Consider the following 27607-nt stretch of genomic DNA (forward strand, 5'->3'; position numbering starts at 1 on the left):
CATTGACAAGGCGACAAGGAGGACTTTGCAAAATTTATAGAAATACCCAGACTGTTGCAAAGTTGAATAGTGTAATCCCTGGCCATTATGAGATCCTGTTTGGTGGTAGCGGAAATGAGCCAGTCGTCTAAGTATGGAATAACCTGGAATCCTTTCTGTCTCAGGTGAGCCGTGACCACTGCCAAACATTTGGTGAACACCCGGGGAGCTGTGGTGAGACCAAAGGGCAGGGCCCTGAATTGAAAATGACTGACTCCCAGCCGGAAACGGAGAAACCTCCTGGAGCGCCTGTGTATCTTTATATGGTAGTACGCGTCCTGGAGGTCTAACGAGCACATCCAGTTGTCTCTGCCCAAAAAGGGTAGAATGGACTGCAGTGTTACCATCCAAAATTTTGTCTTTAGTACAGAGTTGTTTAACCTGCTGAGGTCTAAAATGGGTCTCCATTCTCCTGTCTTTTTTGGTACCAAAAAGAATCTGGAGTAAATTCCGGATCCTAGCTAATCTGCTGGGACTGCCTGGATGACTCTTTTTTCTAACAGCTTTTTTATTTCTAGCTGAGCCTGACCCCTTTGTTTGGGTGGTATGTCTGGTAGGGGTTTTGGCGGTTGTACCGGAGGGAAAGTGAAAGGGATTTTGTAACCCTTGGATATGATGTTCTGTACCCATGTGTCTTGGGAGAGGGCTTGCCAGGCTTCCGGGTACAGAGATAATCTTCCCCCGACTGCCTCCGAAGGCGGACAGTCGGGCAGTTTCTCAGGGATGCTGAAAGGGTTGGTCAGGAAAAGATTCCCTAGAGCCCTGGTTCTGAGGACCCCCTCTGCCCCTGGGGCGGCATCTGTTATTATTTCCCCCTCTGCCTCTAGGGGGAAATTCACCACGTGCAGCAGGCGTGACTCCCTGAGGTTTGCGGAACCACATCTTTCCTCCCTTCTGTCCCTTAGGATAAGGTCTAGAAGGCGTGGAAAAACGGACCCCATGGTAGAGAGAGTCTTACCATCTTGCTCACATCTGGTAAGGGTATTCTTCACCTGAGGTCCGAACAATTCCGAACCGTCAAAGGGGGTGTTGGTGAAGGACGCCTTGAAGGGATCGGCAAAGTTACAGAGTCGCATCCAAGCGTGACGTCTCAACGCAATGCCTGTGCCAGCGGCCCTACTCACTCCATCGGCTGCATAAGAGATAAGCCGCATGGAGGAGTTAACAATGGAGTTCAGGGTAGCCAGCTGAGAGTTTATTTTGTCCTTAAACCCCGCAGCAGAAGGATCCTGTACCATTTCACCCAGCTCTTTGAGCAAGTCTCTCTGAAGGCGGGTGAAATGACATAAATAGTTCAGCGATCGCATAGAAAAGGTCGCTGAAGCAAAGGTCCGCTTGCCGTACCTGTCCATGGTCCTGGACTCTTTGTTAGGAGGATGAACAGATACAGAAGGATCAGCCAATTCCTTCTTAGTGGCTGCTGCTACCACCATAGCATCAACTGAAACACCTTTGGTGAGAAAGGATTTGTCATCTGGTGCAGAAATAAATTTAGAAGGCCTCCTAGGGGTAGGTTCCATTGAATCAGGAGCTGCCCACGCCTTTCTAGCCACTACCTCCATTAGTGGGTCGAAAGGGGGAGACACCCAGGAGGTGGAAGGGTGAGATCCAAAGGCGTCAAGGTAAACCGACTTGTCCTCGGAAGGTTTGAGAGTGGACCAATTTCCCCTCTGTCTTAGGATTTCCAGGATGTCTGAAAAGGAGACATCCTCAGAGGGGGATCTGGGGGAACCTTCCAACTCATCCAAGTCGGTGTCCGACGTGACAGACTCGAGGGAGTCTATGTGCTTCCTCTTGCACTTTCTTAACAGGCACTACAGAGGGAGGAGCCGCAGAACTTAACCTTGGAGTGGACACTGGGTCCAGCACACTCCTCATCACCTCGAAGGCTCCCCCATCAGATACCAAAGGTAGCACCGGCTCCGAAGTGACCGGAACCGCCCCCGGAACCGACAGAGAAGGCTCCGAGAATGATGTCGGGGCTGAACTAACCAGAGCCGAAGCTCCGAGAGGGAGAGCGGGGTCGGACAAGGGTCCGATGCCACTCGCCTCGAGCCGACAATGGAGTCTCGGCGCCCGGACCTCTCCACGGATGGAACCAATGAAGAGGTCGGAGCCGACGACACCGGAGCCGAAGGAGGAAATATTGGCTCCGACGTCGGCAAGGTCATGACAAACTCCGGCTCCGAGCTCGAGAGATGAGTCGGAGGAGGAATGGATAGCTGTATCGAAGGAGCCACAGTCTGGTGAGATGGGCTCTGGAGCATTTGGGCCAGCGCCTGAGATTTTATGAGTCTACTGACCACCCTCTCGATGTCGTGGTCGGAGAGCCTGGATGACCTCGATGAATGAGTCCTATGACTCCGCTCCGATAGGAGAGGGGACCTCGGAGCCGATCTGACGGACTCTAGCGAAGGGGACCTAGAGCGCTTGCACGCTGGGGTCGGCTCCGATGATGGTTTCGGAGCGGAAACCACTTTGCTCGCCTCGGAGCCAGCCGGAACCGAGGTCGGAGCCGTCTCGATAACGCCAGCCCTCGGCTCAGAAGCTGGAGCCGAGGGTTTGGTGGTTTTTGACGACTTCCCCGAGCCAGACTTGGACGGGGAGTCATCAGGCTTTAACAAGCCCCTTAGGATGAGCTTGTTACGCCTTTCCTGCAGGACTCTTGAACTAAATCCGTGACAAACGGAACAAGAGTCCTGCAGGTGTAAAGGCCCCAAGCAATAGACACAAGAAGTGTGACCGTCTGTCAGAGACATTTTCTGACAGCACGAGTCACACTTCTTGAATCCCGAAACCTTAGGGTCCTTTGACATCCTGACAAAAAATAGAAAGGAACACAGTCAGTCCACACACACACACTTATTTAAGTTAAGGAGAACTGACTAAAAACCCACACACACACTGAAAGGGGTGGGGGAAAATTAAGGAAAAGCCCGTAGGCCCAAGATAAGAAACTAACTAAAGAAAGGGAAAAAGGGCTACCGAAAAAGGTAAGGCAGTTAGAAGGGACCTAAAGAAGGGTAACTAACTGGAAAAAAACTACTGAGACTGAATATATATCTGAAAAAGCACTTACTGACCAGAGCCGGTAAAAACAGACTACCTCGCAGCGAAGCGGCAAACGAGATCTAGGGAGTTAGCGCATGGTATTGTGGGATATAGGGCTGCCTCGAGCCGGTAAAAATAGCTCTCGAGCTATAGTATAGGCCGAGTCGGAGCCGAGGATCGGCTCCGAACCCATCCAGCAAGAATGAAGGCGAGAATGACAACTTAACATTAACTACTTATCTAAACACTCTAATATCTATATATCTAAATATATATCAAAAAGCTGTGGCAAACTATCACTGTTCAAAAGCACACAACTACTAATTAATCTACACTAAATATAACAAGGCCTATAGCAAAAAACAAGGCCAAAGACAGCTATTATCTAATCAAGAAAAGGAAAGGGAATACACACAATAAAGCTATAAGTTCTAAGCTAACTCTAGAATAGAGAAATAACAAGTTATTCAGAAAAATATTAAGAAAAGAATTTTGTACTGGCCCGAGCTATACGAGGAACCTCCGATCTACTGCAGCGGTAAACTAGATCTAAGGTAACTCCAGGTGCATCATGGGATAGGGACTTGGCCTCGAGCTTTGTAGTAGGCCAACTCGGAGCTGAGGATCGGCTCCGAACCCATCTGTAAGAATGAACGGCGAGAATTTCAACTCCGGCAAAAGCAATGGTAACAGAAGTTTTAGAAACTGTGAGAGGAGAAACTAATGTGCGGGTCGAAGGAAGAGGTCGAGCCGTGGAAGGACTTAATACAATTTTGGACTCAGAATTAACAAATGTTGTGGACAGTTTAAAAGTTGTAAATTTGACTGACTGGACTTTAAACAATGATATTGTCACTTTGCTGGATAAAAATAAAGTTTATCCCAACTTTTATATCCTGCTTAGCCAAACTGATTTTGGAAATAACTCGTTTTTGCCGTAAGTTACATTTGAGGGCATTTTTTAATAAAAGATGTGGGGTAAATGTTCATAATGTGGAAGCTGTTGCAATAAATGACAATAATTGTGAACATAATAGCAGTTTTGAAGAATGTGATTCACTACTGAATTTGTCCATTTATGACTATGAATGCGAAGGAAATTCTGATGACAAGTACTCTGATGGTGGGGGGGAATCCAAAGTTTTGGATAATGCTGGGTTTTATACAGGATATGGGAAATTACAGCTACCTTTTGTCCCATATAAGAGCTCTTTCATGCTCGCCAAAATATTTGCAAGTATTTGTACCTTTGAAAATGTGATGAGTCAACAAATGGAAATTGAATATATAAACTTTAAATGGAGGATGATACAGTTTAATTTAACAAAGGAACAGTGGGAGGCACTACAATATTTAAGGTCCAATAGTGAAAAATATACTTTTTTACAGGCAGATAAAGGAGGGAATTGGGTGGTGATGACCCGATTAAAATACAACAGCATGGCTATGAATTTGTTAGGGGATACATTGTTATATGACTCCGACTAAGGAATTTAATTGTGCATTGCTGGAAATTTTGGAGCGAGACTGGGCTTCCTTAATGCGTTAGATGTTGGAAAACTACATATAAAACCCCCCTAAAGATGCGATATTTAAAGTAATACCTAAAATACATAAAAACATTCAAAATCCTCCTGGAAGGCCCATAGTGTCGAGTAGGGGAGCCTATCTACAAAATGTAGGAATGCTTTTGGACAGCCAACTAAAAGTTTATTTAACTACAGTAATGTCACATATCAAGAACAGAAAGGAGTTGGCAGGTATGGTGATAGGCATGGAATGGCCTCAGGACCACTATTGGGCATGTGTGAATGTCAATTCTTTATATACTAATATAGAGAACAGATGGGGTTTGGAAGCAGTTAGAGTAATGATGGGGGAGGGACCACATAACGATTTCATGATACAATTGTTAGAATTCTCCCTCACACATAACAGCTTCCGCTTTGATATTCAGTATTTTTTACAAAAGGAAGTTACAGTGATGGGAGCATCGTATGCCCCAGCATACGCTATCCTGTTTATGAATTATTTTGAGATGGACTATATAGATACAACACAGAATTTTACAAGCAGAAAGTTATGTTGTTTAAGAGATATATAGATGATCTCATATTCATATATAAGGGGGATATGCATGAATTTCAAGATTTCATACAAGAGTTGCGCAATAATAGGTTTGGGTTACAGTTCACATACAATACCAGCAGAGAAAAGATACAATATTTAGATTTGGAATTTTATATGGGTGAGGAACGCAACACAGAATGCCGACCTTTCACCAAGACTACTGCTGTAAGGACAGTATGCATGCTCCACATCTGTTATCCTCCTTGCCGTATGGTGAATATCTGAGGATAGTTAATAATACTTCAGATTGAGGTAGGCTGGGTTATGAATTTGGGAAGGTTAGGAACAAGTTATTAAGTAGAGGGTATAGCCCTGAAGTATTAAATAGGGCTGAAAACAAAGTGTTAATAAAATTGGGATTGACAGGAGATGGAGAGAAGCTACCTATGTAGAAGGGGAGAGCAACAGACGGAACAAGGAAGAAGATCCAGATAGTTTATTTGTTGTGAACAGATATTCTCCTTGTTCAGAATTCTTAAAGGGTTAATCCAGAGATTTTGGCCTATAATATTAAATGATGAGAAGTTGAAAGATATCTTCTCTGATAGAGTGACTTTTTCCTATAGTAGGTTTAAAAACTTAAGGGAGTTGTTATTTATTGGTAAATGGACCAAAGATCAGGGCAGGATAGGTAGTTTCCCCTGTGGGAGATGTAAGGTGTGTAACAAAATCAGAAATTTAGATGGAAAGACAATTAATGGTAAGGTCTATAAGGCTAGGGATTATTACAATTGTGAAACCAGGGGGGCTATTTATATATATTAGGATGTGGATGTCCCACAGTAAAATGCTATACAGGGCAGACCAAAAGAGCTGAAAAGAAAAGAATTATGGAACATTTGGGTGACATCAGAAGACATAGGGTAGAAAGCCCGGTTGCAGAACATTTTGTTACACATCATGGGGGTAGTGATGCTTCTTTACTTTACTGTGTGTTAGCCAAATCCTATTTTTGTCAAGGGGATGAATTTACACATAAACTGACACAATTGGAAATGAAAAGTATTATTAAATTTGGTACACATTGCCCTAGGGGATTAAATCTTGTCATCAATTTGAATATGGGGTAGGGTGAATTTAATGATAAATCAGTAAAGAATAGGTTGAAATGTAGAAAGTTTTTTCTAAAAGACTTGATTTCTGTGTGTGATACCATTGTAGTTTTTGTATGTGTATATTTATTTAGAACACATTACAGTGGATATATGTAGGGTTTAATAAAAATTAAAAAAATGAATTACATTATTTTTTATAAATAATTGTATGTGCATTTAACATATGAAATCCATTTAATAATGAATTTATCATGTATTTTGGAGCAGGAGACTGTATTAGATGTTCTTAGGGAACTTTAAGGATGTATTAATGTATACGAGGTATCTAATTATTCAATCATATTTAATGAGGAGTACTTATACTTAATGAGTGTTAATTATTCAATTATATGATATATAAAAAGAAGTGCTGCTTGTGTGTAAAAAATATTCCTTGAAGGCGAAAGCCGAGGTACCGGATGCACCAGTAAAGCTTTTCCTGAGTATTCCTGGAGTGGAGTGATTTCTTATTGTGAACGGCGAGATAGAACAACTCCACATTAACAGGTTTTGCATTAGCATGACTTTTATAAAGGATATGAAGTCTAAAACTCAAATTTGTATAATTATTTTCTGACTTCCATCCTCAATGATTTGCCAGTGGTTTGTCAGAAAGCCACAATTTTTGGAGAAACAGAACAAATATAACTACGGACATTCTGAAAAAAAAAAATGGGCAGTTGAGAGGTATGGTAATACAGAGAACTGAAAGTGTGATCCAGACACAGAAAACCTGGATTATAGGAATGAGGTTATACACATTTTTAAATCTACAGTCACTAAAAACCTTAAATGGGGAATGAGTGATAACAGGTTGGGAAATTACAACATTTTGAACTTTGGAACTTTCACAAACTGAGTTAGAAAAGAAAGATCTCCATGATGCTTCTTTCTTTCTTTGGTACCAGAAACATTCTAGAATAAAAACCTTCTCCATTCTGAGAAGAAGGGACACTTTCTATCACCTAGATGCAGATGCTTAATGACGGGAAAAAGGAGCTTGATCTGGAAGATGAGGAGGAGTCATCTAAAAAGAGGGAGAGATTCTCATTCTCACTGCCTGATGAATCACTCTCAGAATCCATTTGTTTGAGATGTTGCCAAAGAGGACATAGAGGGCAGGATTTTGGGGAAGAATTAGGGATTTGCCAGGGTGGGAAGTGTGGGGCTTCTGTAGTCTTTCAGACTTGTTAGACCAACCTTGTTTCTGGGAAGCTCCTCCTTTCTTTTTGGAGAGCCCTTGTCATTGCTACTTAAAAGTCTGCTTACCAGCAGATTGCTGTGTCTGCTTATTTTGATTTTTGTTAAATACAGAAGAAGTAGTTGTAACACCTCTAAGGAACTTAGAAAATAGAAAAGGAAGGCTGAAAATCTGAGGAACTCTAAAAATTAGCTTCCCTCTGTCATCAAACGTTTTAAAGACCTCTGCAGCAGCTGATCCAAATGCAACCTATCTAAGGGAGAATTTAAAATGTCAGCTTTAACATCTGCAGGAAGGTTTTGTGTACACAACCAAGCAAACCTTCTAATAACACTTCCACTAGCAGCAGCTTTGAAGGTGGCTTCAGCTGAAATATAAGTACACTTCAAAGAGTGTTTAGTCACTTGAGAGACACAGAAGCAGTAAGCTGTTTCTCATATTTTCAAAAGATGCTATAAACTTTAACATGTAATCTTGACAATTAAGAATTCTAAATATCAGTGTTGCAGTAGAATACACTTCCTTCTTCAAGTCATCCAAAGGCTTTCTGCTCCTGTCGGGGGGGTGGAGCTGGATTAGCAAATATCAGATGTTTAGAGCAGCAGCAGTATTCACCAAAGAAATCACTGCAGGGTAAGATCTGGGATTAAGAAATAAAAAGTTATAACAGTGACAAGCTTTATACAATCGATGGGTTTACTTAGTGTCAGCAAGCTGGATATCGGGTAAGTTACAGGCTGTAATAAATACATTTTCCAGTGCTAGAAGAACAGGAGAAATTGGTGTAGGTTCAGAAAATTCCAGATGTAATAAATCATAATGTTTCTTTAATGACAGTGGAAGATCATTATACTCCCAATTAAACAACTAATTCATTCTGGATACTGTTTCTGAAAAAGAAAATCCTTCCAAGGAAGTATCAGAATAGATGCTCTCCTCAGAATCAAAAACAGAGACCTAAGGAGAGAAAACACAAGTTGTTCCCTCATAATCATTTTCATATGCAATGTTATGAACATCCTCAAAGAATGAAGAATTCATTTTTATTTTTACCAGAAACACCAGAACATGAAAGGTACCAGAACTTGAAAGGTCAGCAGTTTGAACTACATCCTCAGCTAAACCCAATTAATCACTGTTATCTGAAAAAATACGAGACAGGTGAAGACATATGTCTAATTTTTGCTTCTTGTTGACATAAATTTCTGAAGAAACAGACCTACTTTTGATAGACAAAACCTCACTACGGACAGGTATTCCAGTATGGCTAGGCAGCAAGGTATTCCCTGCTCCTTCTTCCAAGACCAAGAAGACTGGTTCTCTCATGCCAAGGACATTCTTAGCCATAGAGGATGTGTCTTACCCCTGGTCTGTGGTGGCTGTAGGGGCTACATTAGAGGGAGTAAAGGAAAAGATGAATGGTCTGAAGAACCAGAAATGGCACAGCAGAGAAACCCATCCATGGCTGAGACAATTGAGAAGCCTGCTGAAGTCGCAAAAATAACTTAGAAATAATTTTTCTTTTTTGGAACCTGTAGGATGTTCCATGGTGATGATGAAAAAGATGCCTGAATACTGGGTAAAGCCTGGCAGCAGTACTTGGTAAAACAGGTAAGTATTAAAAAAAGTTATGTACTCACCATAATGTTATATCTGTGTTCTCCATTTTCATTCTTCCTCAATTGATGGGTCTCAGATCAAGCTCGGCTGCTTCTACCAGATCCTCAAATCCAAACTCTTGAGCTCTCCTTTTTACCCATAATGGCCTGCCCACATAACATATCTCATATCAAGTTTACTGCCCACAGAAAACATGGTACAATATCTTAAAATAATTCAAAAAGGTATAGAAATAAAAAATAAGCTTGAGCCCAAAACAAGGAACAACAATTCCTAAATTGCAACCTGTAGGCCTATCCAGGAGAACAAGGGAAGGGGTTAAGAGGGCAAGAAGCTGAGGAAGAATGAAAATAGACAACACAAATGTTATGTTATGGTGAGAACATAAGTTTTTTATCTGATGTTCTCATCTTCATTCTTTCCTAAACTTATGGGACAAAGTCCCCAGCTATATGAATCTTGGGTGGTCCTCATGGATAGAAATGTCTGAGTACTGTGGAGCCAAAAGCAGCTCTGTTTCTAGAAACCAAATCTAATTTGTAATGAGCAATAAAAGTATGAGCACTGGAAGTGTTATCTATGGAAACCCTTCAACAAAGAGTTGAGGATACCATCATAGACCTTGTGGAATGAGTTCTAGGAGGCTTAGGCAAAGATAATCCTCTTTTACTATAGACAAAGGAGATACAATCTGTTAATTGTTTGACCAGTGCAACTTTGGAAACTGACTTGCCCAATATGTTAGATGACAAGGATACAGACAACTGGTCAGGCTTCCAGAAATCTTTGGTTCTATGGAGATAAAAATGATGTCATCCATGAAGATCCAAAAGATGGAATGTGTGCTCTCACTTGTTTGAAAATTTTGGAAAGAAAACCATGAGCTATTGGCCCAGTTAATATCAGACTCAGAAGCTACCTTAGGCAAAAAAAATGGGTTGGTCCACAAGGGCACCTTGTCTTTGTGGAAAAGCACGTAAAATAATTTGAAAGATAGAGTCTAGCTAATGTGATAGCAGCTAGAAAAATGGTTTTCCAAGACAGAATTTTAGGTCTGACCTGGCTAAGGGTTCAAACAGGCTTTGGGTCAGAGCTTGAAGCAAAACAGTTAAATCCCAAGGAGGAGTAGGATCATTTAGTGAAGATCTAAGTAGAAAAGCTCTTTTGAAAATGGCTTTAAATAATTTAGAAGAAGCTAAAGAAGAATTATTTTCACCTAGAGGGAAGTATGACATGGCAGCCAACTGGACCTTAATAGTAGAAAAGCTAACCCCTTCATTGAAAATTCAAGCTAAAAAAATCAAGTACAGCTGGTACAAGGACAGAAAGAGGGTCCTGATCCATGTTAAGGGCCCAGAACACAAATCTCTTCCATTTACTTTTGTAACTCTTTCTAGTAGAAGCTTTTTGAGAGAGTAACAAAATATGACTGAGTGGGCAGGACAGCCTTGGCTGTCTAGTAATCAGTGGAACTGGAGGAACCATGAGGTCAGTTTGAGGCCTGTTATGTCCAGATGAGTCATACCTGTCTGGTGAGACAGGAGGTCTTGATTGGGATCTAGTATCCAGGGAGTGTGTAGAAGATGAGGACAGAGGAAGGAGAACCACGTCTGACAAAGTCAAAAGGGTGCAATGAGGATAACTGCTCTTCAACCAGCATGCTTGCTATAGAAATTTGGGAATGAGTGGTAATGGTTGGTTAGCATAAAGAAGACTGGAGGGCAATCGTGGACTAGAGCATCTCTTGGTGACTCCCCTGTTGGAGGGATCAGGACAAAGAGCCTTCTGCACTTTTTGCTGAGGGAGGAAGTGAATAGGTCACAGCATGACTGGTTCCATTGATGGAAAATTTTCTCCCCGCCACTTTGATATTGAGAGACCCATCATGAAGCATCAGAATGGATCTGCTTAGTTTGTCTGCAATCACGTTAGCTTTCCCCGGTATAAGCATTGCTATTAGAAAGTAGCTGGAAGAGATTGCCACACTCTCACTGCTTCTCAAAAAAGCAGATAAGATTTGGTTCCTCCCTGTCTGTTGACATACCAGATTACAGACATACTGTCCATCTGAATAGCAATCATCCTGGAGGGAGGAGTGTCTTGAAAGGCCTGCAATGCTAGTATGACTACTCTTTTCCAAGACATTAATATGTATCTTGGCCTCTTCTGGAGACCATGTACCTTTCACTCTCCTTCCCAAATAGTGCCCCCCCCCCAGCTGGCAGGGAGGAGACACAACTGGAGCAAGTAGTTCCTTGCCTGTAGGAGTAGATGCCTGGTTGACGCAGTTAGGAGCAAGTAGTCCAGATATGGAAACTTGCAGAATCCCAGCAGTCTGAAGCTAGCTGCTACTAATGCCATGCATTTGCTGAACACCCTGGAGGCTGTGATGAGACCAAAGGGCAATGCTCTGAACTGGTAATGACTGTCTCCCAGCCAGAAGCACAAATATCTTGTAGAGAGCCTGTTCATTTTGAGATGATAGTACGCATCCTGAAGATCTAGTGAACACATCCAATTGTTCTTTTGTAGTAGGAGTAGAATGGACTGAACTTGACCATCTGGAATCTTGAATACTGCATGAACTGGTTTAGTTTGTTGAGATCCAGGATGGGTCTCAATTCCTATCTTCTTTGGCACCAAGAAGAATCTTGAGTAGGTCTTGGATACTCTCTGGTTTGGGGGGACCTTCTGGATGACTTTTTTTTTCTAGCAGCTTTTCTATTTCATAACTGTTGCTTTCCTCTGATTGGGTGGAACATCAGGCATTCTCTTCAATCTGGCAGGGGGGAATTTAGGTAAGATATAACATCTGGATATAATTCTCTGCACTTAGAAATCTTTTATTATGGATAGACAGACTCTTTAGTGTAGAGAAAAACACCCCCTGACTGCCTCCAAAGAGCAACAGTTAGGCCGCCTTTCAGGAGTGCTTATAGGGCTTGTCCTAGAAGGAATCCTGGAAACCCTGGTTCTATGGGCCACCTCTGCCATGGAAGTGGGGTATTTCATTACAGTTCCCTCCTCTACCCCTGGGAGAATTATCTCCTCGTGAGTCTTGGAAAGGGCCCTGTTATTTACGTAACCACATCCTTCTGACTCCTCATAGATTCTGGGAAAAGGGTCTTTGAGGGGTAGAAAAACATATCCGTAAGGCAGAGAAGATCTTTCTTTCTTGCTTGCTCATATCTGGAGAGTGTGTCTTTTACTTTAGGGACAAATAAGAAAGATCCATCAAATGGAGCACTGATAAATGAAGACTTAAATGGCTCCACAAAGTTGCACAGGCACATCCAGGCAAGTCCTCGCCTGTGAGGTACCTTTCACCACATGGAAGATCAGCCTCATGGATGCATTAGATATCAATTGAAGGGTGGCCAGTTGCATGGAAACTCTTGGTCTTTGACAGACATGGATCCAGAAAGAGATTTGGAGAGTTCTTTAGTCAAATCTCTTTGCAACCTAGTAAAATGTGGCAGATAATTCAACGACTGCAGAGCAAATGTAGCTGACACATAAATGTGATTATGGAATCTGTCCAAGGCCCTGCACTCCCTGTTAGGGAGATGGACAGAACAACTCTGCTTCGCAAACTCTCTTTTAGAGGCCACTGCCAAAACAATGGCATCAACTGGGACCTCCTTGCTCCAGCGTGTCCTGTCCTTGGGAATGGCTAATTTGTCTAGATGCTTAGGGATGGGCTCCACAGTAGCTAATCCAGTTCCTACCAGCCCAGCAAAAAATGAGGCCTATAAATTCATCAGCTGAGGAGGGTCTTCCAAGATGTAGCCGAGCCAAAACTGAAAGCCTCCTAGAACATTGACTCCTCTTGGTAAGGGGTATTGGAAGACCAACAACCTTTTTGTTTTAAGAGCTCAAGAATGTCTTCAAATGAGACATTTATAGCTGGAGATCTGGGTGACCCTTTTCCCTTTATCGAAACTGGTGTCCTCCATGACAGATTTCTGAGGGGAATCTAAGTGTCTCTTTTTACACATTCTTTTCTTATGTACCTCATAAGCAAGATGGTCTGGTGAGGTATCAGAAGTGATGGGAGAGTTCTGAGGGATTGAGTGGAGACTTGAAACGGCTGGCTGTCCCAGTGGAATGGAAAACTGAGGCTCAGAGTGAAAACCCAAAGAAGATAAGCTGATATGATCCAATGAGGGTAGCGACATCCTTTCTCTAGGTAAAGAGAAGGCCCTCTCCACAGTCTTGAGGGCAGAGCACTTAGGGGAGATCGAAGCCAACAGTAGCTGAGCTGACATCTCCTGAACCGCCGGCCCTTGTAAACCTGCAAGCACTTCACCTGAGAATAGAGTTGGACCTGTACTGTCTAGCTTCAAGGCTTTGAGGGCAGAGCTGGCACTAATAACTTCAGAGTCGACTCTGGTCCCCCTGGATATGGTGCTGACGCTTTGGCTCCAAGAGGCCTCTGGCTCCGAAAGGCTCTGAGCCAGAAGTCTCAGGGAAGTGAACGGAGTCGAAGAACAAACTGTCTTCAGATCTGATGAGGACACTCCCAGGAATGTCAGATCTGATGGCTCCAAAACAGCAAGTTGGACTGGAGAAGTAGAAACCAAACAGGGAGTAGTAACAGGCAATCACATAGATCCAGTGGGAGATAGAGCTGGGATTACCCCAATACGGATCTCAGCTCTGAGATATTTCCTAACTTTATTTATTTATTTTACATTTGTTTACTGGGAAAGTCTGACTGGGACACAGCCCATTTTCAGCGGAGGCCCAGGGAGAATGGCTCCAGATGCATGTCTTTTGGAATGTGGGAGGAAACCAGATCATCCAGAGGAAACTCATGCAAATGCAGGGAGGACATGCAGACTCTGCATTGAAGGTACCCAAGTAGAGAATCGAAAAAGACCCTCTTGCTATGAGGTGACCATGCTAACCGCTGCACCACTGTGCCACCCACAGTGGTGCAGTGGTTAGTGGTCATCCGATCCACTTCAGTCTCGGACAAATTCCTGGAAGACCTGAGAGGAGATGTCATGGGTGGAGATCTAGAATGCTTGCAGGGAGATTCTTGCAGGAAAGGTGAAGGGAGTGGAGATTTTATAGGATCCGGTAGGGTAAGAGGTGATTGGATCTGAGGTGATTTCGATTTCAGAGCAGAAGGATATGAAGTCGTAGGATCCAACTTTTTTGATACTTTACTAGGTGGTTCCAAGGAAGGAGCCAAAGATGTGGGATCCGGAGATCTATCTTGAGAGTTTTTGTCCTTGAGAGCCAAGTCAGGCTTCCCTTTATCACTTTTCTTTGAGGGGGTTTGAGCCCCAGCTGAAGCAGAGGAAGAAGAACTGGCAGGGAGAAGGCTATCTGTGAGAGCCCTGGAGTTGAAGCCAGCACATATGGAGCATTTTACATCTAAATAGGCAGCACCCAAGCAATATACACATTCCTTAATGTCTGCATCTGAGTTAAGTATTTTATGCCCACAGGTGATGATTTTTTTTTGAAGCCAGTAGGTTTAACCGCCATGCTGGCATAACTAAGGAAGCAATGCAATGGAAAAACATTTATACAACAATAACAAAGAAGTAGAACAAACACAAATACCAACCCTTTCTGGTAAAGAAGTTCCAGTAAAGAAAACCAAAAAATTAAAAAAGCTTGTATTGTTAACACCACAAGCGCTTTCTCAGACTAAGCTGCTTCTTCAGGTAATGTCTATCAAACTAAAACACTCAGTTTAAATACCATATAATACCTCCCTTGATTAATCATGCGACATCAAGGCACTCAAATTATTTAAACAAACAATCTCATAAAAGCAGTCTCATAAAAGCATATGCATAGCACCTTCCCTTCTTGCAGGACAGGTGAAGGGAGCAGAGATTTTATAGGATCCAGTAGGGTAAGAGGTGACTGGATCAGAGGCGATTTAGATTTCAGAGCAGAAGGATACAAAGTGGTTGAATCCAACTTTTTTGATACTTTAGTAGGTGACTCCAAGGAAGAAGCCAAAGATGTGGGATCCAGAGCTTTATTTTGAGAGTCATTGTCCTCGGGAGCCAAGTCAGACTTCCCTTTATCAGTTTTCTTTGAGGAGATTTCAGCCCCAGCTGAAGCAGAGGAAGAAGAAATGGAAGGGAGAAGCCTATCTTTGAGAGCTCTGGAGTTGAAGCCAGCACATATGGAACAATTTACATCTAAATAGGCAGCACCCAAGCAGTATACACATTCCCTGATGGCAGCATCTGTTACGCATTTTATGCCCACAGGTGATTTTTTTTTTAAGCCACTAGGTTTATCCGCCATGCTGGCATAACTAAGGAAACAAGGAAATGGAAAAAAAAATAAACAACAATAACAAAAAAGTACTTTTTTTTACAGCATAAGAAAGAAAAGTTACTAACAATAATAGACAAGAAATAAACTAAAAAAGGGGTAGAAAAGATAGAAGAAAGATAGGAAAGTACCAGCAATGGTACTACAGAGAAATACTGAATCATTAGTAACAACCTCAAGGGAAGACTAGTAAATGAAAATTACTATGAAGGGAAATTTACTGTAAAGGGAAGGAAGGTGAAAGAAAGGAATTAATACATAGACTAATAGGGATTAAAATTTTACCAAAAACTCACTCAAAATTAAGAATTCACCAGTAGCTCAAAAGCAAAAGGATCCATGTCTGTAGCAATGCGGTGGCAAACGAGATCTGAGGTATGTTAGGTGGGCAGGGTATTATGGCTAAAGGAAAGAGATTGAGATTTTGGATCCAAGGATCTGGTAGAAGCTCACAAGTTGGATCCAAGTCAGATCCAAGACACATCAGATAAGGAATGAATGAGAATGACACTATCAGATCTTAATCTAGCTTTTCCACAGAGAAAAGCACATTAAATATTTACCCTAGCCCCATAAAATTAGTAAAACACAGCTATTAGCAAGGAAAAAAAAGTTTTAAGTTAGTTTTAACAACTTTTTTCATCAAAAGTAAAAAGTATCGATTCTGTTAAAAGGTTACAAATGTGATAGTCTCTAAAAACACATTTTCCTAACCTAAAAATTAATAATTTCACACAGAAAGTTCACTCTCACTCATACAAATAAAATGTCGAAGGAGGGTCTTTTCCCCAAAGGGAACCTATCGGCCCAGCAATGCAAAAGCTCTAGCTGACCCTCAATCCTCAAAAGCCGCCTATAGGAGTGCTCTTCAGTGAAAGAAAAGCTCTGAAAGGCCTGACAACTAAACTGCATTTTTTTCTTCAGCTCTGCTTGAACATATTAATGGTCTGGGCATGTGGGAGGTGCCCTTAAGCTTTGGAAGCTGGCTGGCTGTTATATCCTTAGCACAATGTAATCCTATTCCAGTAATAATGGCCACACAGGTAAAAAACGCACTCCCCAAAGCTAAGAATACAGCATCCATTGGACCAGATGACATCCCAGGCTGTGTACTACATGAACTACAAAATGAACTGGCACCTCACCTAAGTGTCATGTTAAATCATATCCTCACCTCAGGCTTCATCTGTGAAATTTGTTAGCCAGAGTCCCTTAGTGTTGGCCTGTACTTCAGATGGACCAGATGACATCCCTGGAACTACTGCCCCATCAGTCTGATGAGCCTGATCTGCAAGGCCATGGAACGTATTATCACGGAACTTATAAACAAAGACAATGGCAACCTTAAAACACTGGACCCCACCCAGTTTGGGTACGTGAAGGGCCGATCTTGTCTCCTGAACTTGATTGACTTCTTCGAATCAGTCTCCAGAGCCGTGGAAGAGGGTAAGGCAGTCCACACAGCCTATCTGGACCTCGCCAAGGCCTTTGACACCACCCCCCACTCTGGAATCATAGATAAACGTACTAAGCTGGGCATTAATCCCTACGTCACTCGATGGGTTGCCAACTGGCTTACTGACAGAACCCACACTGTAAAAGTAGCTGATTCCATATCCAACTCCAGACAAGTGACAAGTGGAGTACCTCAGGGTTCAGTCCTGGGACCTCTCTTGTTTGGCATCTACTTCTCTGAAGTACAGGCCAACACTAAGGGACTCTGGCTAACAAATTTCACAGATGACTGCAAACTGGGAGCCATTACTGAATACCCAAATGATGTGGATACTCTACAAAAGGGCCTTACAGAAACAGATGCTTGGTGCCAGAGCCATGGGCTCAAGCTCATTGCCAAGAAATAAAGAAGTTATGTTCTTACCATAACGTTCCATATGAGTTGTTCATCTCGCCGTTGTTCTTACACGTGGGATCGGCTCCGAGTCGGCCACTTTCCAAGCTCAAGATCTTTGAGTAGCTTGAGGCACAGTCCCTATCAAATGATGCTCTCCTACCAACCCCGGATCTAGTTTGCTGAACCAGCAAGAAAAAAAAACACACTAAGCAACCAATTACAAACAATGTACATAGTACATAACTATTTACAATAGCTAAACAATAATCTGGCTGGAAAGAAGGACACTAGCAAGACCAACCAGACCACCAGTCATACCTGTTCTTCCATAACCTGGAGGGGGAAGGTGGGAGGGAGTGTAAGAACAAAGGTGAGATGAACAACTCATATGGAACTTTATGGTAAGAACATAACTTCTTTATGTGAAGTTGTTCAATCTCGCCGTTTGTTCTTTACACGTGGGTAGCATCCCAAGCACCCTAATCCTGGGTGGCTCACGGGAGTATATTCCTGAGAACGGTGGAACCAAAGGAAGCCCTGTCCCTGGAGGCCCTGTCCACTTTGTAATGAGTGATAAACATACGAGGTTTGGACCAAGCAGCAGCTGCACAAATGGTGTCCAAAGGTAGATGGGCTGCGTGGGCTAAAGATGTAGAAACAACCCTGGTAGAATGAGCTTTCACCTCACATTCTAAAGGTTGTTCAGCTGAAGAATATACAAATTTTATACAATCAGAAATCCATTTGGACAATGTAACTTTGGATACCGACAAACCTTTCTTATTGTCTGCATAGGAAACAAATAGTTGATCATTTCCTAAATTCTTTTGTTCTGTCCAAGTAAAACCTCAATTGTCTGTGAACATCAAATTTATATAACATGTACTCCATTCTATTAGCATGATGACTGAAAAAGGTAGGAAGGTCAATAGACTGGTTCAAATTTGCCTCGGAGCAGACCTTAGGAAGAAAGGTTGGATTAGTTCTTAAAGACACTCTGTTGGGGTAAAAGACTAGATATGGACGCCTGATAGAAAGTGCTTGTAGTTTAGAAACTCCATGCGCCAAAGTAATAGCCACCAGGAAAATTGTCTTCCAAGAAAGGAACTTCAAAGGACAAGATGATGCAGGCTCAAAAGGTGGAAGAATGAGTTGAGACAGCATCAAATTCAGATTCCAGGGAGTAACAGGATGTCTGATAGGTGGCCTAAGGTGATGAGTTCCTTTTAAAAAAGGCTTTACATAATCTGTGGGACATAATGTTTGAACCACTGCATCCCACATGGAAGTTAGATATGGCACCCAATTGAACCTTATCGTAGAAGTTGCCGCACCATCGTGAAAAAGCAAAGTCAAGAATTCCAGAATAATATGAATAGGGGAGACATAGGGATCAATACCATGCTGAGAAGCCCAATGAAAAAATCGCCTCCCTTTGCTATTAAAAAGTTTCCTGGTGGAGACTTTGTGAGAGGAAACTAAAATATGTTGAACCGCTGGAGACAAATCATGTGACCTGGCTAGGTTGGGAAGTGGAGCAGTCAAGCTTTCAGTTGGAGGGAGACAAGAGAGGGATGAAGAATTCCCGACGAATGAGTCAGAAGGTCTGGCACTGGGTCCAGAACCCAAGGTTCTTCCACTTGGTATTGCTGTAGGAAGGGGAACCATATCTGCCGAGGCCAAAACGGGGCTATTAGAATAACAGTCCTTTCCAGGCTTTTGGCTTTCTGTAAGAATCTGGGGATCAGAGGGATTGGAGAGAAGGCATAAAGGAGACCAGAGGGCCAATCGTGTACAAGTGAATCCCTTGGGCTGTCACCCAGTGGGGGTTACAGGGCAAAGTAGCGTCTGCATTTGGCATTCATCGGGGATGCAAAAAGGTTGCAGCAAGGCTGGCCCCATCTGTGGAATATCTTTTCCGCCACTCGTTCTTTGAGGGACCACTTGTGAAGCAACAGAATGGCTCTGCTCAGTTTGTCCACTATCACGTTGGATGACCCGGGTATGTGCGTTGCTATCAGAAAGCGCCCGGTGGATACAGCCCACTGCCAAACTCTCAGGGCCTCTCGGCATAAGGGGTAAGACTTGGTTTCCCCCTTGCTTGTTGATGTACCAGACTACCGACATGTTGTCTGTCTGTATTGCAAACGTCTCTCGAGGTAGAGAGTCGTGAAAGTGTTGCAACGCTAGAAACACCGCTCTCAACTCTAAGACATTGATGTGCAAATGAGATTCCAAGTCTGACCAAGTGCCTTGGACAGATCTTTCCTGAAACAGCCCTCCCCCACCCTATCAGGGAAGCATCTGTGGTCACTGTGGCTGTGGGAGGGGGAAGTACAAATGGGCGACCTACAGTAACTTGGTGGCTGTTCAACCACCAAGGAAGGTCCTTTTTGCAAGCATTTGTCAGAAGAATCTTGTGTGACATTGGAAGCTGTTGATAAGACCACTGTGGGAATAGTAACCATTGGAGTATCCTCATGTGCATTCATCCCAGAGGAACCGATATGAGTGTAGCTGCCATGAAACAGCTTCAGAACCTGGAATGCTGGAACTCTCCTTTCCATTAACAAATGGGACACTTGACTTCGCAAAGATATTACTCTTTCTTGAGGTAATCTGACCAGGGAGGTGGTGGTGTCTAGATCTGCTCCTATAAAGGAAATATGCTGCGATGGCAATAAAGCAGATTTTTCAAAATTCAAGGTTATGCCCAACCTGGAACACAGGTTAATAGTGTAATCTCTGGCGCAAATTAGTTGATGCCTGGTGGTGGTGGTGAGTAGCCAGTCGTCCAGATATGGAAACACCCGGAATCCTAAACGTCTCAGGTGAGCCATGACCACTGCCATACATTTGGTGAACACTCTGGGGACTGTGGTGAGACCAAAGGGCAGAACGCAGAATTGGTAATGACTGGCCCCCAGCCAGAAAAGCAAGTGATCTCTGGATGTTCTGGCCATTTTGATGTGGTAGTACACATCCTTGAGATCTATAGAGCACATCCATTCACCCGTTTCGAGAAACGGAAGTATCGATTGAAGCGTGACCATCCAGAACTTTTCCTTTTTGACAAAGGTGTTTAGTTTGCTGAGGTCTAAGATGGGCCTCTAGAACCCTGTTTTCTTTGGAACTAAAAAGAACCTGGAGTAAGTTCCGGATCCCATCAGGTCCGCCGGGACTGGCTGGATGACTCTTTTTTCTAGCAGCCTTTGAATTTCTATGGTTGCTAGATTCCGCAGACTGGGTGGAATGTCTGGGATTCTTGTATGTATGGAAGGGGATTGTGAAAAGGGAATGATGTAACCTCTGGTAATTCTGCTTTTTACATAAAGTTTCTGATGTAATTCCTAGCCAGGCGTCTTGGTATAAAGCTAAGCGACCCCTGACTGCCTCCAGAGCAGGACGGTTGGGCCTCCTCTCAGGAGCGCTGATAGGGCTTGCCAAGGAACTGCTCCCTGTCACCCTGGTTCTGCGGACCCCCTCTGCAACCTGGGTGGCGTCTACCATTATACCCCCCTCCTCTGCCCCTGGAGGGGGGTTCACTACGTGTGTTCTGGAAAGCTCCTTGGGACTTTCAGAACCACATTTTTCCACCTTTCTGCCCTTTGGGGTATGGTCTAGTGGAGGTGGAAAAACGGACTCCTATGGCAGATAGAGTCTTTCCTTCAGGCTCACACCTAGTGAGTGTTTCCTTGACTTAGGCCCAAACAAGGAAGAGCCATCAAATGGGGTATTAACAAAGGAAGACTTGAAGGCTTCCACAAAGGAGCATAAGTGCATCCAGGATTGTCTCCGCAGAGCTATTGCTGAACCTGCTGCCTGGCTCGATCCATCGGCTGCATAAGAAATGAGCCGCATGGACGAGTTCACAATAGAATTAAGGGTGTTAAGCTGTGCAGTTACTTTCTCAGAAACAGCATCATCTGTTTTGCCCTTTAGAGTATCTCCAAGCTCTTTGAGGAGAGCTCGTTGAAGATGGGTAAAGTGGGTTAAATAGTTGAGCAATCTCATTGCAAATGTCGCAGAACTAAAGATGCATTTCCCATATTAGTCCATAGTCCTAGAGTCTTTATTAGGAGGATGAACAGAAGAAGAGGTTTCTGACATCTCTTTCTTGGTGGCCGCCGCCACCACCATGGCATCAACAGGGACTCCCTTCGTAAGAAAAGACCTGTCTTGAAAGGAGGTGATAAATTTGTTGGGCCTCCGTGGGACCGGTTCCATGGAATCAGGAGACTCCCACGCCCTTCGAGCGACCAAGTCTATTAATTTGTCAAAGGGTGGAGTAACCCAGGAGGTGGAAGGTTGAGACCCAAAGGCCTTCAGGAGCACCGACTCATCCTCAGTAGGGGTAAGGGACTGCCAGTCACCCCTCTGCCTTAATATTTCCAGGATGTCTGCAAATGAGACATCCTCAGAGGAGGACCGTTGGCACCCTTCTGATTCCTCTAAGTCGGTGTCTGATGTTAAGGATTCCTGAGGGGAATCTAAATGCCTCCTCTTGCACAGTCTCTTTCTGGGGACTTCATCAGTGGGGGTGTCTGGTGAAGTGTCAGTCAAGCAGGGGTCACCCAATGGGGTTACCTGAGGCTCTGGGTCTCGACGCTTGGTGGGGACCTGTGGTGTAGGGACAGAATGCGGCCCTTTAGGGGAGGAAGAGGAAAGATCTGAAGAGGTAAGGGTCGTAGCAGACATGACCCTCCTCATGGCATTGAAGGCACCGGTCTCCCAACCCAAGGAGTCCACCGGTTCTGAAGAAGACGGCAACCTCCCAGGGGCCGAGACCATGGGCTCCGAACCAGAGGACAGAACCGAGCTCATCTGCACTGAAGCCCCAAGATGGAGAGTCGGAACCAAAGCGTCGATCCGACTCTCTCCCCCGGAACCAGCGAAAGAGTGTCGGCTCCGAGACTCTTCGATCGGAACCGAAGAAGTCAAGGTCGACGGGGCCGAGGGCATTGGAACAGGCCTCGGCTCCGAGGGTTCCACCACTATCAGATCCTCTCTTTCCGGCTCAGAGATGGAGAGTCGGAACCCAAGCAACGGTCCGACTCTCTCCCCCGGAACCAGTGAGAGAGTGTCAGCTCCGAGACTCTTCGATCGGAACCGAAGAAGTCAAGGTCAATGGGGCCGAGGGCACTGGAACAGGCCTCGGCTCCGAGGGTTCCACCACTATCAGATCCATGTCTTTCCGGCTCAACTGGCCTCAGAGGAGGAGCAGAAATTGAGGTGGGAGGGGTCGTAGGCTTCAAAGCCAGCTGGGTCGAAGTTGAAAGCAATTTGGCCAGGGCTGGGTTCACCAAAAGTCTCTGCACCACGTGGTCCACATCAATGTCGGAAAGGGTACTGGAAGAACAGGTCGAAGGAGCCGAAGAAGCCACCAACTTAAGGATCGGGGACTTTAAAACTTCCAACACCAGCTCCAACACTATGATTTGGCTCTGATGTAAGATTTCAGTGCACGGCTCTGAAGGCTGCGGAGCCGGCGACCCAGTCTTCCCAGAGGTGCTCGGAACAGAAGACTTGTGCTCCGATGACACCTTCGAAGACTTTGACCCCTTTCGAGGACTTGGAGGTCTAGTCAGACTTGTCTAATGCTTCTTGAAAATCTGGCTTCAACAGCCCTCTATCCACCAATTTCCTTTGCCTCTCTAATAAAACCCTGCCACTGAAGGAATGGCAGATAGAGCAATCTTCTTGCAAATGTAGTGGAACCAAGCAGTGCACACAAGAAACATGGTTATCGGTGATGGACATCTTCTGTCCACAGTCACACCTTTTAAATCCTGATTTTTGTTTCTCAGACATTATCTAAAAAAAATACACACAAATATCAGATCCCTGATAACAATATCAATAAAGTTGAAAAACCACTAAGAACTCCTTAGAAAGTTCAGATCCCTGAACTGCAAATGACTACAATAATTATTTGACACAAAAAGCATTCAAATACAATTCTATGAAAAAAAGGGGATAGGGAATTAAATTTGACACAGCCTTGCCAAGTAAATGCAACTCAAGAAAGGCTAAAGGCCTAGGAGCAACCGCTCTGAATTAGACAGACAAAAATATAATAACCAGTTAACTTACTGAACAACAAATACAAGAAATATGAGAAGTCGCACAAATATCAGATCCCTGATAGTCCAAATAAGTAATTTTAAATTCTTTTAAGAATAAAAAAAGGTTACTGGCCCAAGCTTCCTCCGAAGATCGTGCGATCCGTTGCAGCAGCAAACTAGATCTGGGTTTGGTAGGACAGCATCATGGGATAGGGACTGTGCCTCGAGCTATTCAAAGATCTTGAGCTTGGAAAGCGGCAGACTCAGAGCCAATGGATCGGCTCCGAACCCACGTGTAAAGAACAAACAGGAACAACTTCACATGTATAGTTATCCCCTTTGGGAAAAAAAGATGCACCTGTGAATTACCACATAGGTGGCAGTACACTAAACAGGAAAGTGTGATAAGAGACTTAGAGACACAGGTGGACAGTGGTCTCACCTTCAATAACCACATCGCCACAACAGTCAGGAAATCCTTCTATGTGGCACACCTCATCACTAATGGCTTTTCATCCATAAAAAAGGAGGTCATTGTCCCACTGTACACTTCCCTCATTAGACCCATTATAGAATATAACACCCCATTTGGTATGTACCTGTCAAGACATATGCAACAACTGGAAAGGCTGCAGAAATACCTCACTAAAAGAATCACAGGCCTAAAGCAGATGCCCTATGCTGACCGCCTTAAAAAACTCCAGCTACACTGTCGCATATCATCTACTCCAAAGTGATCTCTGCCTAACATACAAGACCATGTCAAACTCAGAGCTGTTGGACATGCTACACTTAAAGAAATCCCAATCCCTCAGAGCCACACGCTCCAGGGATCTAAACCTTGTCACCACAATAAAAAAAAACATGCTAGAGGGATAGGTTCCTGACCCAGAGACTCTCCAGACTCTGGAACAGAGTGCCCATACATGTCAAGCAAAGCGCCTCTTTGGCCCTCTTCAAAAGGAACCTTGATGATTGGATGGGAGAAAGGAAATTCACCCCGGGGATCACCTCAGTCGCCCTGCTAGACAGGGGTCCATGGAAGTAAATAATGTGGGAAGAAATAGCCAGGGAATTGTTATGGTGAGGCTTGTATAGGCCCTAGGGCAGAAAGCCTAGTACCAACCTATGAAACCTATATAGCTAAGGCTACTGCACCAGTGATCAAATGATGAACATCTTAAGTTACTAGCTATACATTAAAAGCTGTCTCCAAGCCGCGGTGGTGCAGCGATAGCATTGTCGCCTCACAGCAAGAGGTTATCCCGTTCGATTCTCAGCTGGAGCACCTTCTGTGTGGAGTCTGCATGTCCTTCCTGTGGTTGGGTGGCATTCAAAAGACATGCGTGAATGGGCATGCCTTTATTGAAGGTCGGGCGTCGAGCTGGCGCCTCGGCACCATAAAAATCTACTGCCAATCATTAGCGGACTGGAGTTCCGCTGTGGCGACCCCTAACCGGGAAAAGCCGAAAGAAGAACAACATTCTTAGTACTGTAAGACCTCATGTTTATGTCTTGCTTTACTGATTTTGAAACAGCCATTCCTCTTACAAACTCCCTGTCTAGAAAATATTATCAAGCAAGATAGTACATGTAAAATTGTAATATACCTTACATTGTCCATTAACAATAAAAGCAATTGCTGAAAATGTATCATTAACCTTCTCTCTCACCTTGTAGAACAAATGGCCATTGTTCTTACAACAATGAAAGCCCCTTCAAACGATTAAAATGGATCTTGATGAGTATCTGGGTATACCTAAGTTTAACTCATTCACTCCGGAGCAGCTCAGAAAAAGCTGCCTGCTTAATTCCACCATTGGAACAACAGTGCAGCCTGAGCTCATTTTCAGAAAATCCATTTCTAATACCATACAGAAAACAAATGCTCATAACTCTTTAACTATAAGAGCTAGACTAAAAAAGTAAAGGTGAAAGTTGTTCAGCAGACAATGGCTTTTCAAACAGTGTTAATGTTGATAGTGCATATCAAAGTCATTATTAAATATTTGGCAAGGAATGCTGTTATTGTGCATATTTTTTACCTTTTTGGAAAAGCAAAGCACAATATCTTGGTCAATGTGTGTTTGTGGACCCAAACAATTTGTATTTAATTTGTTTGCATGAATGTCAGCTTTAAAATGATACCTTAACCATTACTGTGTGATGCTCCTTTACAGAGATATTCACAGAAATATGATTAATATAATATTTCTCATAATTAATAAATAAACAAAGTGTAATATCTCATCACCTACAACAGACAGAGGGTACAGTGTAGATGTTGTGCTTCTCAATGTCATCTTCAAAATGATGCATAATTTGTGTCATCACCATGTTCCCTTGCAAATATATGGGTATAATAATGAGAATATCCTACAAGACTAAACAAACTGTGATATCTGTACATGTGTACACTGCACAGACACAATTCTTTTACCATGTTGTAAGGAGTAAAACTGTCTTCAAAATGAGGTATTACTTGGCACACTGACATACTCCCTTGCAAAGATATTTACCAAAATATGAAAAAAAATCATAATTTCCATAACCTAAGTCCAAAACAAACCTTGATATCTGTACATGTGTACAACATATAGGCACAATTCTTTCACCATGTTGGAAGTCTGAATACTATCTTCAAAATGAAGTATTTCTTAACACATTCAAATGCTCCCATGCAAAATTATTTACCAAAATAAGAAAAAAATCATAATTTCCATAACCATAAGTCTGAAAAAAACTTTGATATCTGTACATTTGTACAACATAAAGGCACAGTTCTGTTATCATGTTGGAACTATGAATACTGTCTTCAAAATGAGGTATTACTTAGCACATTCAGATGCTCCCTTGCAAAGTTATTTACCAAAATATGACAAAAAAAATACTTACCATAATGTTCCATGTGAGTTGTTCATCTTGTCTTCATTCTTTACTGATGGGTTCAGAGCTGATCCCTCGGCTCAGATACGGCCAATTGCAAAGCTCGAGGTCTTCAAATACCTCAAGGCCAAGTTCCTATCACATGATGCACCTGTGAATTACCTCAGATCTTGTTTGCTGCGTATACTAATACCATATGTCAGTCTACATTCCTAACAAAAAGGAAGAGAAGGTTTGAGTAGCCAGGATGGAACCAGCATCTCGGTCATCTATCAGCCCAGGAGGGGGTAGGAGGAAGGGACGTAAGAGTGAAGGAGAGATTAACAACTCACATGGAATGTTATGGTAAGTACATAACTTCTTTATGTGAAGTTGTTCAATCTCGCCGTTCATTCTTTACTGATGGGTAGCATCCCAAGCACCATCAATCTAGGGTGCCTCACGGGAGTATATTTCTCAGGACTGTGGATCCAAAGGAGGCCCTGTCCCTGGAGGCCTTGTCAACTTTGTAATGAGTGATAAAAGTATGAGGTTTTGACCAAGTGGCTGCTGCACAAATATTGTCAATAAGAAGTCTGGCAGAAAAGGCAGATGATGTAGAAACTGCTCTGGCTGAGTGAGCTTTAATCTTGTGTTGCAAAGGAATATTGGCAGCTGAATAGGCAAAGGTGATACAATCAGATAACCATTTAGACAGAGTAGTTTTAGCCACTGGTCTCCCTTTCCTGGAATCTGAAAATGAAACAAAAAGCTGGTCTGATTTCCTAAAATCTTTTGTTCTATCCAAACAGAATCTGAGCTGTCTGTGAACATCTAGTTTATGCAGCATATACTCCAAATTGTTAGAATGACTGGGGAAGAAAACTGGCAAATCAATAACTTTGTTGAGATTGGTTTCAGTGCAAATTTTGGGCAAGAATGAGGGATTTGTTCTAAGTGATACTCTGTCAGGGTGAAATATCAAATAGGGAGGCTTGATGGATAAAGCCTGAAGCTCTGACACTCTGCGGGCAGAAGTAATAGCTACCAGAAAGATGGTCTTCCAAGACAGAAATTTGAGATCACAAGAAGAAGCTGGCTCAAATGGTGGGAGAATTATACGTGAAAGCATAAAATTTAGATTGCATGGAGAATAGGGAGATTTCACAGGATGTCTCATAGGAAAAGTCTTTTTAAGAAATGCTTTGGCTAACTTGTGAGCCATGATATTCAAACCTTCAAATCCAAGAAGAAAATTAGAAATAGCAGCCAATTGTACCCGAACTGTTGCTGCTGCAGCTCCTTCGTTGAAAATCGTAGTCAAAAATTCTAAAATGGAAGTCATAGGGGCATGGTAAGGATCAATATTATTTTTTGAGGC

At 43.1% G+C, this 27607-nt stretch overlaps 1 protein-coding gene across 1 annotated transcript in view; it reads right to left on the reverse strand.

The window, feature by feature from the left end:
- Positions 1-27607, reverse strand: part of LOC122803898 (protein SIX6OS1-like) — a 2044062-nt gene that overhangs the window by 797320 nt on the left and 1219135 nt on the right. The window lies entirely within an intron of this gene.

This window comes from Protopterus annectens, chromosome 6.part0, assembly GCF_019279795.1.
Source record: "Protopterus annectens isolate FY-2018-M chromosome 6.part0, PAN1.0, whole genome shotgun sequence".
NCBI classification, from domain to species: domain Eukaryota; kingdom Metazoa; phylum Chordata; order Ceratodontiformes; family Protopteridae; genus Protopterus; species Protopterus annectens.